Below are 12,320 nucleotides of genomic sequence, written 5' to 3'. Positions count from 1 at the left end.
ACTCTCTCCCATGTTTTTCAATGTTTCTAATAGCTTTACCAGCTGTTTCCTTTTTACTGGGTTCTGGCCCAATTGAACAAGTACAAACAATTACAAAATAGACAGGTGCAGTTATATGCAGTTAACCAGAATATAAGTAGGTTATAAAGTAGACAGTAGGACTTAAAGATGCTAGGCATTAATGCAGTTTATCCATATAACTTGGTATGCACATACCTGGATTTTCTTGCAAAGGAAGCAGAAAGCAAGACATTGGCGCTGGCATTGTGTCATGCAATTAAGCAAATTACAGTTATTTGGAATTGGTGTGCTGCATATATGGAGCACACCAATTGTCAAAATTTGAAAACATAAGCCTTTAACATATTATGAATCATTCTTAAATATTCCATATTATTCATACCTTGAACAAAGGTTGCAACAAATGACAATGTAGATTTTAAATCACCATTATTTATCAAAAACCTAAACCTACCAATACATTTTTTTCATATTCTACTATTCTGCTCTTCTACTATTTTATTGTATAAAAACATCTTTGGATGTGTAGATTTAAATTCAGAGAAGACATTATTAGAAAAAGAGAACAAAAAAAAAAAACTTTAAAGGAGCAAAGAATTGGCATATTAGCCTGAAAAACTACATGTACAGTATAAATACTAAATATTCATGGTTTTAATTGCCTCTTTTTTTTTTTTCCAATCACTAGCAAATTGCCCATTATGACTGACACGGGGGGCGGGGGGGGGGGGGCGCAGGCAGAGACAGAGCACCACCACCTAGCACCCCATGGTGCCACCACTCCACCTCCGGCCCCGTGCACCCCCCTCCCCCTGTGTCTAGCCCCATGGAGGCCCCACCACCACTCCCGGTGCAGCCCCATATGCCCTCCCCACCCCCTGCCGCTCCATCCCACACCACCACCAGCTCCCAGGAACTGGGTGGGGATGTGGGGAGGGGAGGTTGAACGGCCACTGACACCCACCCAGGGGCATGCAACATGCCTCCCCGCCCTGCCTCCCCTCCCCCTCTCCCTGCTGCCTCCCCCTCTCTGCCGGCTGTTGTCAAGGCTAAGCAGCAGCACCAGCAGCAGCAGCAGCAGCAGCAGAGGCAGGGAGCAGCATGATGGCAACGAAGGGATGCTGCCACCGGAAATCCCCACTTTCCCTTCCGGCTCCCCTCCCTCCCTTCCTCCCCACCGCCTCCCCCCTCCCTGCTGGCTGTTATTAGGGGGGGATGGCACAGTGGTGGCTCCCTCTGTCCATAACGCTGTGGGCCCTGACAGCCAATCAGCGTGCATCCTCTCAGGGGTGCATGCGCAGTTGGCCCAGAGCATTACGGACAGACAGACAGACAAAGGCTTTTATTACATCAGAATGCCCTTCCTGGTCTCAAAATATACTCTCCCATTATTATACTGATATATAGTTTAATAGGATGAATACCTACTAATATGAAAAATAACCCAACATTTTATAACTGTATTTAGATTGCTATGTAGAGCTTACTTATTTCAGTGCACACCAGTGACTGGAAGAAAGGACTACCACTTGGAATGGAAAAACAATCTTACAAATAAGTCTCACAATAAAAAATAATAAACAGATCAACAGGAAAAGAGATGCCCACAGTTAAGTGCGAGAATGCACTATGTTTCATTAGCAAATTATTCAGATATTTTTGCTTTATACAATCAGGATGACATTGCCCATTAAAAAGGAAGTGTCAGTAGTGTTTTGTGCAAAGCAAAAACACTCAGTTATTGATCTATAATTCATATTTCCCATGAATACACAGTACAAGAAAAACTACATAAAAATTTCATGTTTTGAATATTATATACCTTATTTAGATTTATAAAGCCACTACACTACATATACACCCTATGCTGTCAGTACACATGACAATTTAAATCACAGATCAGTCTCAGGAGTTAAGAGTGATGATAATAAAAGGAATGCAATTCCTCCAGTCTTCAACCTACACTCTCTTTAAAAATGTGAAGGAAAATATGGACACTGACAGTATCCAGAAACCAAAAAAAAAGATTAAAAATTTCAGGCTCTGATAAAACATGGATGGGTGAAGGCTACTCAGAGGGCAAGGACTGTACTCACTTAACACCCTGCCAGCATCTTATATGCTTGATCAATGTTTAAAATTTACAACTCAAATATTAAGATTAGGAACAGTTTATAAGAAGAGTTATATATAATACCTGTTATATGATAAACTGAATTAAATCCTATTCCAAATCTTCCAACTTTCAATGGATCATCCTTTTTCCTACTTCTTGCTATTTCCTGTATGCCATGCCAGTCCTCAGGTGTGAAAACTGCATTGTTGTATGCATAAAGTGCTGGACCTTAAAATAAAAATCATAAGCAAATATAAGGCAATACAAAGGAAGTACACACTGGTATAACATGTTCATGAAACAATCTTAATAAAATCGACATAATATTTTTGAAACATACATGCGCAGGCAATTTAATGAGGAAGCTGTTATTCAAGCTGACAATTCAAATATGACAGAAAATTTCAAAGACCTGAAGAGGAATATCTGTGAAGTTAAAAGAAATATTTTCTTCTTCCCATCTTCAAAGACATATCCATCACCTTGTTTTACTGTATTACTTTAGATTTCACAAACATTTTATCAAGTACCACACTGTTTTGGATAACAGACTAGAGAGTTACAGGGAAACTCTACTGCAACCTTTTTGCAGGTTTTTTTGCTTACTGAAATTAAAAAAACCTGAAAGAGCAATTAATTTGGGTCAAGCCAAAATTAAAAACGTTTTGCTTTTTTCACCAAAAATCAAAAACCAAAAATATTTTTATTCAGCTTGAGCAAAATATTCATTAAACCTCATATAAAATATTTTGTTTCGATTTGGGGGGACCTTTTGATTAAATATAGGTACATTTAAAAACTGAATCTTGTTTCAAAAGAAAAAAAATCCACTTCGACTTTTTTCCAAGTTTTCATATTTTTAATTATTTTTTTCTGTTTTTGGCTGAAACAATTCAATAAGTTTGATATGAATTCCCCAATAATTTCACACAGCTAAAACCTGCATTTTTTTGGCCAATAAGATAGCTGCCTTTTAGCTACTACTGACTACTTTCTGCCATTCAAGATTATATCCAGAAAATCCTTTACAGAAGTAACATATAAACATCCTCTGTAGCCCGTGTGGAGTGTTTTTAGCCACAGAGGTACTTATACTCTGATGAAAGAACAACAACATTCAATAAATTTCCTATTTCAGGACAAAAGTGTCTTTCTCCTTTGTCCATGGGCCAAAAAAAACAACCTTAGGTTTTCTAAATAGTTTAGTCCTGTCCATATAATAGGTCCCTTTTCACATGTAAGGACTGTGAACAGGATTCTTCTGCATAGTATTGTGATAGATCAAAATCTGAAACCATCTTGGACAGAACGAAAGGATTTCTAACATAAATACTGTACAACCATAATGTTTGTGTCATCTTAAGCACTTGAACTTGTTATAGAAACTGCTGTCATATGAAACTTCAACAAGATTGCAATGCAAATGTTAACATTAAAATATTGTCTTCCTAGCTATTATACAACATTCTAATGACACTGTATGGAAATGCCATTCCCTTTAAAAATGTATTTATTTTAGATTAGAACCTTACCTAGATTTATTGAAGATCTTAGAATTTTTAAAAAGCCCTTTTGACATCCAAGGTCTGAAAGCCAGGTTTCCCCCCTTTTAAAAAGCATACCTGGAAATTAACAGGAAAGGCAGGCACCAGCAACCTAGAGCATGAGGAATAATTATCTAGACCAGTGGTCTCCAAACTTTTTTGATCACACCCCCCCATCAGTAAAAAAAATTTTTGAGCACGCACCGCCAATATATGTATATTTATTTATTTATAAATTATATACATGTACTACTGTACTAATACGTTATGTACATTATAAAACATACACAAAAATAGAAATTAAAAAAGGATGAGATAAAGATGAAATAAAATAAATATAAATAGAAGTTCTACTATTTTCTTCCTGCGCTCCAGTGGATCGTCTTGCGTACCCCCTGGGGTGCCCATCCCCCACTTTTGAGACCACTGATCTAGACCATGAAGCCTGGATAGCTGCAGCAGAGTGCTTCTGCAGCACCAGCAAGGATTCACATGTGTGGTGATTGTGGCTGGGTTGGAAATGCTAGCCCATGGAATGAACAGCATTATTTCAGCCACTTCTAAAGGTTGATGACTCCTTATCTAAGGTAACTGAGGCAGTTACTGAGAGAATCAGTGGGGGAAGGAAGCGAGGCAGTTCTTCACAGCAGGGAGCTGTCTGCCTGGCCCAGCAGCATGAGGCATACACTGCTGGAGGGGCCTGCAATCACTGCTTGTGCTCTGGCCCTAGTAGGACAGAGGCAGCTGGCACCCCCCTGTGGCATAGCTGGGGGGGGGCGGGGTGCAGGGGACTGTGGATCAGGAGGAGGGGCACTGGCATGGCCCAGGGGGCAGGGAGCTGTGGCACCTGGGGGGAGGGGCACCAGCAGGCTGTGGTTTGGGAGTGCCGGTCACCAGCAGGGCTCAGAGGGTGGGGCAGAGGACTGTGGGTTGGGCACTGGCAGGGCTAGGGGGGTGTGGGTTGGGACAAGGCATCAATCTGAACAAAAGGGTCCCTGTATGAAAAAGATTGTGAACCACTGATCTAAAAGACAAAAATAAACTTATTTCTAAATTTAAAGTACTATGTACCCATCTTTTCACTTGCATTAAGCTTCCCAAACTCTGCCCTTTACCAAGATGACAATCATTCAAACTCTTCCACAGTCCTTATTTACTTAAAGTGCCCTCCCTTCACCATACCCAGCCCACAGAAAAACACTGTCTAATTCCAGTTGGACTACTTATCAAAGAAACAAAAAACCCAATAAATTCCTAAACTAACAGCCAGAAAGATATCACTGCTAAGTGTCAGAGTTTATTCTCAGTAGTTGCCCCTCAATTCCGAAACTCCCTCCTTCTTGAAAGCTGCCAGAGCCCAAATCTGAACATCTTTCAGAAGCACTATAAGACCCTCCCATTTAGGCAGGAACTTAGTAAACAAAGCTACGGAACAATATTGTTTAGAGTTTCTGTTTTATGCTTTGTTCGTGTTCTAGGAGCATTTTTCTGTTTTGTAAGTTACTCCTATTTAGGCCACCCTGAGCCTCTGTTGGGCAGCTTAAAAATTGAGTAAGGAAGAAAGACATGGCACAAACACAAAACTGGTTTATACTATGTGTGTATATATCGTATAAACCAGTTTTGTGTTCGTGCCATGTCTTTCTTCCTTGCTCAATATATAGATACATATACATACACATATACACATAGAGACACACTATAGTTTATCAAATAAGTACTTAAAAATGAAATCATCAGTTTCTCTAGGAAAAAAATTACAAATTCTTTAAAGGTTACTTTCCTTTGTGGAGGCAACTACTCACATTTCTTAGATTTCATTAAGCAAGCTCCAATATTCAGTCTAGTACTTCCCATGCTGGATTACTAGGAAAGTACCAATATTACCACTTCAGCACCATGGGATCTCTCCTGGATGACTTTTATTCAAAAATTCCCATTAAACCTACTTAATTTGCAAGCTCTAGAAAAATAATGACCTGAGATGCTAAGATTATAGATCCTTACCAAGCTTTTTTCTCTTTTTGTACACACAGGCTGTTACTGGCCCACAATTCCCTGATTTGTACACAATAAATATATTTGAATATTTGTCTCAAAGACAAACTCCATGATGGAGTGTATAAATTTAACTGGCTTCCCAAAGAGTACAGATAGCAGACCACGGAGCCAGTGGAGCTCATACACATATATTAGAGAATAAAACCCATCATTATCTAAAATGAGGTACTTACCCTGGTATGGTGCCATGTCCTTTGACCAGAGAGATTCTGTTCCATATTGAGTTTCATCATATAAAAACCGAACCTCTGTGGCACCAGCATCTTCTGCATTTTGAATCAGTTCCTGACAATAAAATAAACACCAATGATACTATGCCCATTTCAGTCATGGTTTCCACACTTGAAAGCAGAAAATATAAGTAACTGTTTAAAAGTGTAACCATTTCAAATTATTTTCAACAAGCTATTTTCTACCATGTGCTTAAATGAAAGGATGAATTTCTGCAGTAAACATTATTTACCTAAACTATCAGAAACCAGATAAACATGGTAGGCAGAAGTAATGAAATGTACACTGATGGATAATCATAGCTATAGTTCCTCCTATAAGTCACAAAATGGGGTGAAGCAATATTAGATTTAACAAAAAAAAAAACAACTAATAAACTTTCCAAATGATAACACAACTATGCAGAAGTACGCCAACTAACTTCTGTATTAGTCAAATACTAAAATTCATAAAAACAACATACTTTTAGTTGGTCTAATAAAAGACATCAGATCTACCCAAAGAACCAGTCAGTCAGTAATACAGAAGTCCTCGACATCAGGAAACCTGACTTTAACAAGCTAAGGAGGCTTGTCAGTGAGGCCCTAAAGGGCCACAGCCCAAAGGAGAGGGGAGTTCAGGATGAGTGGTTGTTCCTCAAGGGAGCAATCCTGGATGCACAAGCAAAGTCCATCCCGTCTCGAAGTAAAGACAGCAAAAGGGCACAGCAGCCCCCTTGGCTCTGCAGGGAATTGGCAGATGTCCTGCATCTTAAAAGGAAGACCTACAAAGGATGGAGGACTAGAACCACCACCAAGGAGGAATACTCTGCTCCGGTCCAGACCTGAAAAGCAAACCAGGAAAGCCAGGGCTGCGATGGAACTCCAGCTGGCTACAAATATCAAGGACAATAAAAAGTCCTTTTTAGATATGTAGGGAGCCAGAGGAAAAAGCAAGGGAAACACTGGACCCCTGCTAAGCCAGATGGGGCAACTGACAACCGATGCCCACGAAAAAGCAAATTTGCTAAGTGGGTACTTTGCGTCTGTTTTTCACCAGTCCCATGGGACACCCTGCCCACTGTGGGTCAGGGAGGCTGGGTAAGGGAGACTCTTTGCCCTCTGTTGAAGCTGACCTCATGAAGGAACCCCTTGACAGGCTGGCACCTTCAAGTCAGCTGGCCCGGACAGGTTACACCCAAGGGTACTCAAGGAGCTGGCAAGCATCATAGCTCAGCCCCTGGCACAGAACTTTGAGAAGTCCTGGTGCTCTGGTGAAGTGCCCAATGATTGGAAGAGGGCCTATGTCGTGCCTATCTTCAAGAAAGTGAGGAAAGTAGATCCAGCAATGTACAGACCCATCAGCCTGACCTCTATCCTGGGGAAGGTCTTGAAAAAGATTATCAAAGAGGCCATCCTTAACAGACTAGCTGAAGGCAATATCCTGAGGGATACCCAGCATGGGTTTGTTGTGGGTAGGGCTGTGGGAGGGCCAGATGGGCAGCACATGGACCAAACCCCATGTAATCAAGCTGTAGGGTGTGAGAAGCCCAGTGAGGGGCTAGAGCAGAACTAGCCCTCTGTTCCATGAATCGGCTGGCCACTACCCAGGTGAGGGTCATGGGAGAGGCCCAAAAGACTGCAGGTCACCACCTGAGGTGTGACTCAGATAATCCTGACGGCCTATGGGACCACTCAAGGGAGGAGGGCAGAGTGAAGGGGGCACAGTATTGTGCAGTGGGCAATTGACCCTGTGAGAGAAGGTGGAGTGCAAGAGGCCCCAGTGAGAGGGAGGCAGTTTGAGTATCTGAGTGAGACCTGCCTATGGACTAAGCTGGCCTGGCTTTAGGCCTGGAGCACAGGACATACTGGATACCATCTGTGAGGCATGGGCCATGGTGTAGGGGCGGTACAGAGCCATGGATAGCACCCCCTGGCATCAGGGCATAGAATGGGCAGCCTCCCGCATTATACCACCAGTTATGTGAACAGCAAAACCATGGCAGGCGAGACTGGGGACTGCCCCATAGACAGGTGGGCAGGCCGACTTTAGACTTGGCCCTGAGCTTGCCCCCTGTCTCAGATCCTTTATCAAATAATAAAACATTGAACTTCAAATCACTTGCTCACATGAAGTTCATTGCATTTACCTTCTGGTTTCATTATCACTGGAGAACCATTATTAGACAGAATAAACAATTTAAAAAACCCTGATTTCTCTATAAAATGCATAGTACAAATAAAAGAACCAAATAATTTGTGATGAGCAAGAAGATGTGCCATACACTAATAAAAAATGAGCAGCTGCAACTCGCCACACTGTTCACAAAAATGAAAGAAACACTGGCAGGGCTAGGGGGGTGTGGGTTGGGACAAGGCATCAATCTGAACAAAAGGGTCCCTGTATGCAAAAAGATTGCGAACTTATTTACATACAACTAAAAGAAAATTCCTACGTCATTAAAATAAGTAAATACAACTTATTTTATACCTTAAGAATTTGTCCTCCTTCTGGATATCTTCTTAAAATATCTTTAAGAAAATCAACAAGTGGTGGAGTTGTTTGCCCAAAACGACCTAAAAGTATTTTAAAAAGCCAGGTGTTATTTAACTGCTGAATGTATTTTTTGTTTTATGTTGCTTGTTATTTTTTTTAATTCACTTAATGATTGCTAGGTACTATAAGAAGCTCCCACCCCACAATAAACTACAGATATGCTTCATGCTTAATCCTTTTATACAAAATTCTGATACTTTGTGCTTGCTCAAGGACTGACCGTTTAGCTTGAAATATTCCAGCTGAAAATGAAAAAGACTGACAAAAAGATATTTTGTAGCCCCAGCAACCTAAAGTCCAAAAGAAACCAGTGGTCAGAGCACTGAGAAATGCCTACAATACACTGCAGGGCCAACATAAAATATTCCTTTTGGAACCAAAAGCTTTACAACACCAAATTTGAGGCGCTTTAGTGGGAAACAACACTTAAGAGCAGGTATCCATTACAATTAATATCATCACAGAACTGATGTGATATTCTCACTGAAGCTCACTCAACAAAGCAAGGGCAGTCACTGTAAGAGTGCAAAGTAATAATCAAACCTAGGCTTAGGTAACTCTAGAAAGCTCTGCATTAGAAAATCCTCTCAATCCTCTTAGTTAGTAGAGAGATCTAACTCAAACACCAACTCTATTGTCACAGTCATGGTATAACATACAAAAAGAGAAAAATAGCAGTCTGCCCAGTGGTCTCAAGACCCTGAAGCTTCATCAGTGAAAAGTCAATACCTTGCATTCAACAGAAAAATGGATGAGAAACCTGCATATATCATGGAGCTTGGCTGTCATGCACTGTTGCCATGTAACACCAGAAGCATCACTGCACTTTGCAGTGTATCTGAATTGATGTAAATCACAGCCCCACATTGTCACAAATCATATTACTGGTTTTGAACTAAGGCATGGATCACAGAGATGCGGGCCACATGCAAAGAAAGCTGTCAAAACCTTATGGCCAGATGCATATCATAAAAATAATTATAGACACTGATATCATATGATCATCTCAGAAGAGCTGAAGATCCAACACCAACTCCAGGTGGCACCATAAAGTCACCACTGTCAAGCCTTAAATCAAAAAAAATATTCTCACCATACTTTCCCCAGCATCAATTTTATTTTAAATTGAGCTTTGATCACCTGTTTCTCATACACATCAAAAATCTACACAAGATACTAGGCCAGACATCTAATAGCGCTGGTAAGTTTACATGCAAGAAAAAAAACCACATACCATTAGCTTCCTCAAGTCAGATCTACACAGTAAACACACCTCTACAGGCAAGACCTTCAGGCATGCTGCGCTGCTCCAGGAAGGCTGTCCCCGAAACCAGAAGCAATGTAGCAGCCAATGTGGGGAAAGCTCATTAGATCTGGGGCTGACCAACTAGCCCTGCTGACTGACAGTGCCAATTAGTCCATCCCAAGGTCCTTACGGAGAGATAGAGGCACTGCTTCTAGGTTAGAAAGCAGCCGGCTCAGAGCACTGCTGCTTGCTTGAGGGCATAACCATCAGGGATCATAAACTTACTACTGCAGACAAGGCTCAAAAGTCCTAGAGGATGCAGCTCTTCATTAACTCTCCTGATGACCCCATAATACACATTGAACAACAGGGTAAAAAAGCTCCAGAACTCCACAACTGTGTCCTCAGGTTCATAAAGACATCAAGCTGATCCCCATTCTTCTGCCATGAGGACAAAGACACTGGTTTAAGTAGTCATGGTCACACCACTATTAGCCATTCTTCTTTTTATGGTTTCATACCCATTCACGTGCTTCACCATGGCACTGTAGTACCACATGCCATACCCAACTTTTCACACCATCCAAAATCAAAAGCACACCAAATCCTCCTACAAATCTGACTCCAAAAGAGAAAAGTGTAATACACATCTTGACACAAAAATGCAAATACTGATGAGACAGTCAGGAACCAGTACAGGAATGAAAGAGAGAGAGAGATGAGGAAAAAATAAATCAACCTCTCCCCAGTGAATGTAAGCCAAGTCCCTACCACATGTATCAGTCTATGGGGTGCACATGGTGGTAGTGGGACTGGGAAGTGACTCATTAAAGAGGCATTCACTTCTCCACCTATTTTAAGTCCTGGCTAAAGCTGTTCTTTAATCTCCAAGAGGAAAGAACAGTACCACAGAAGAACAATTTTATAGACTCTCCCCAGAATCTACTGGCAAGTGAAGAACTTATCACTGATGTAATTAACATGAACATCCAATCTGTCTGTCACTAGATCAACCAATAAACCAATCTGTGCCAAAAAATGCTGTTTGTAACAAGATATGTAGATGAAAAAGGCTGTTCTATTTGAAGTGTTCAAAAAATCTAGTACTCCATCTTCCTACTAGTTTTAATATTATGACTTTGTCATGCAATAAATACATTTCATGCTTTAGCAGTACCATATAGTTAAAATTATTTTGAAATAAGATTCTTTTAATTGTAGCAACTAAGTCAATATTGCAGACTTGAATTAAAACTTCCTGAATGTGACTTCAAGGCATCATAATGACTTTTATACTTACAATTTTGCAGTAAGTAAACAAAACTAGTGAGAAGGAAAAGAAAAGCATTTCCACGAGTAGTCTATCAGTTATATTTTATGTATTGTATACATTTCATACTTCAATACATATTGTCCCATGTAAAATACATTATTCCAATAGCATAATTTATATTTGCAAATCTTTGAGTTGCTTCATTTGGGACAAAGCATCTTTCTTGACTACTGAGCAAAGTGAGTTTGACAGGTCTCACAAAGCACTGCTAATATATCTGCGGCTAGACTTTCAAAATAATTTAAGATCAGATTTAGTGATTTTACTATACACACCATTCCAAATGTCTGCTTCTACTGAACCTCAGATTCTCTTGGAATACAATCCCAGAAATTAGAAACTGAGGGAATACTTCTTTACTTGCACACCACAAAAATGACGATTATTCACATTCAAATGTTTCAGAAAAATTAATCAAAATATTTCCCAATCTTTAAAATATAAGAAAAGAAATAATTATTCTGTATACCTCCTCCTTTTAAGCCTTTTGACTGAAGCATTAGAAAAATATGATTTTGCACATTCTGAAGGTCCCCAACCTTGATACAATCAGATAACTGAAAGAGAAAAAGGAAACATTGTGATGATGCACATTCTCCTGTATTATCACCATATAACAGCTTTTCTCAAGTCATTTTTTAAAGTTAAGTAATGTTTAGATATTTAAACCTAGAGACTAGGTCTAAAAGCTTCTCAAACTCTTCTAGTATCAAACCTAAGTATACCAATTCTGACCATTTCAATTGTGCACAATATAGCTAAGACATTTTTCAGAGAATAATCTTTTTGGTTACCAACTGTGCAAAATTATTCTCTTCGGTACATGGACATAACAATTTGACAGCAATGGGAGCTATGGTCATACACATTTTCTATTTTTCTCCTAGTTCTCCAGTTCTGATTCTAATAATTTGTCTGAATAATGTCCAGTACATCTTACTCTAAAAATGCAGATAACATATATTTTACATACCCACTTTTACATGGTGGTCTATCTAACATACCTCATAGAACACATACTTGATATCTGTAACAGGACCAGTAAACGACTGTGAACCAATAATGACTGAAATGTAAGATGCTTCTATGAAATGTTTTAAAGCCCTAAAGGCTTAAGGAATCATTGTGATTATAGACTGCTCTCTCAATTAGATTCAGAAAGTACCTACTAAGTACCATACAAGAAACAAATTATTAACAAAATAATTAGCACGCTTAGGAATAGGTTTACAA

The 12,320-nt window shown here is 39.8% G+C and overlaps 1 protein-coding gene across 5 annotated transcripts in view; it reads right to left on the bottom strand.

The window, feature by feature from the left end:
- SACS (sacsin molecular chaperone) overlaps positions 1-12,320 on the bottom strand; it is a 78,743-nt gene that overhangs the window by 26,633 nt on the left and 39,790 nt on the right. For all 5 annotated transcript variants that reach the window (XM_090028854.1, XM_090028869.1, XM_090028861.1 and 2 more), the window contains 4 exons: positions 11,557-11,644; positions 8,443-8,528; positions 5,916-6,027; positions 2,219-2,365 (listed from right to left, as the gene is read on the bottom strand). The gene's annotated coding sequence lies outside the window, so the exon portion shown is untranslated. The remainder of the gene's footprint in view (positions 1-2,218; positions 2,366-5,915; positions 6,028-8,442; positions 8,529-11,556; positions 11,645-12,320) is intronic.

Source organism: Crocodylus siamensis, chromosome 1 (genome assembly GCF_052110815.1).
Source record: "Crocodylus siamensis isolate JL-2025a chromosome 1, ASM5211081v1, whole genome shotgun sequence".
Classification (NCBI taxonomy): domain Eukaryota; kingdom Metazoa; phylum Chordata; order Crocodylia; family Crocodylidae; genus Crocodylus; species Crocodylus siamensis.
This window is presented reverse-complemented; position numbering and strand designations above follow the sequence as displayed.